Raw genomic sequence first — 970 nt, forward strand, 5'->3', positions numbered from 1 at the left:
AAAGGCTTGTCCACATCGGGGAGGGCCAAGGCAGGGGCCGACAATAGGGCCCTTTGATCTCGTCAAAGGCATGTTGTTGGTCCGGGCCCCAGATGAAGGCGGCGTCCCCTTTAAGGAGAGGATAGAGAGGAGCGGCCAAAGAAGCAAAACCTGCTATCCAGAGGCGACAGAACCCCGCAGTTCCCAGGAATTCTCTCAACTGTCTTCAGCGGTTTTTGGGCGGAGGGATCTGGGTGACAGTCTTTTTTCTTGCCTCCGTAAGCCATCATTTTCCCTCTCTGAGAGTATACCCCAGGAAGGTAGCCTCTTTTCGACAGATTTGGGCCTTTTTGGCTGAGGCTCGGTATCCCAACAGGACAAGCTCTCGTAAAAGTTCCCGGGTCACATACATACAGATTGTCTCCGAGTCCGCGGCCAGCAGAAGGTCATCTACATACCAGAGAAGTGTTACCTCTGGGTGTTGAGTCCGGAAGGTAGCCAGGTCCCTGTGGAGGGCTTCATCAAAGATAGTAGGGCTATTTTTGCACTTGATCTTAGCCAAAAGGCCGAGAAGCAATGTAGTAGGGCTATTTTTGAACCCCTGTGGAAGACGAGTCCACGTCAACTGTCCTGTTGTTCCCATATCGGGGTCCGTCCACTCAAAAGCAAACAGGGGTTGGCTATCTTTATGTAAAGGTAGACAAAAGAAGGCATCTTTTAGGTCTAACACTGTATACCAAGTCCTTTCAGGGCTCAGGGTGCTGAGCAAGTTGTAGGGATTAGGCACCGTGGGGTGTATGTCTTCTACTCTGTTATTTACTTTTCGTAGGTCTTGTACTGATCTGTAATCCCCAGTCCCAGGCTTTTTGACCGGCAGCAAAGGAGTATTCCAGGCCGACCAACATGGTATTAATACTCCTAGGTCAAGGAATTTTTGTATGTGTCCTTTTATTCCCCGGTGAGCTTCCTTGCTTATATAATATTGCTTAAT

At 49.5% G+C, this 970-nt stretch overlaps 1 pseudogene; it reads right to left on the bottom strand.

Annotated features, from left to right (window-relative positions):
• Positions 1 to 421: 421 nt before the first annotated feature.
• LOC111815221 lies at positions 422 to 557 on the bottom strand (annotated as a pseudogene).
• Between the last annotated feature and the right edge of the window lie 413 nt (positions 558 to 970).

Source organism: Octodon degus, unplaced genomic scaffold (assembly GCF_000260255.1).
Source record: "Octodon degus isolate 3935 unplaced genomic scaffold, OctDeg1.0 scaffold00001, whole genome shotgun sequence".
Lineage (NCBI taxonomy): Eukaryota > Metazoa > Chordata > Mammalia > Rodentia > Octodontidae > Octodon > Octodon degus.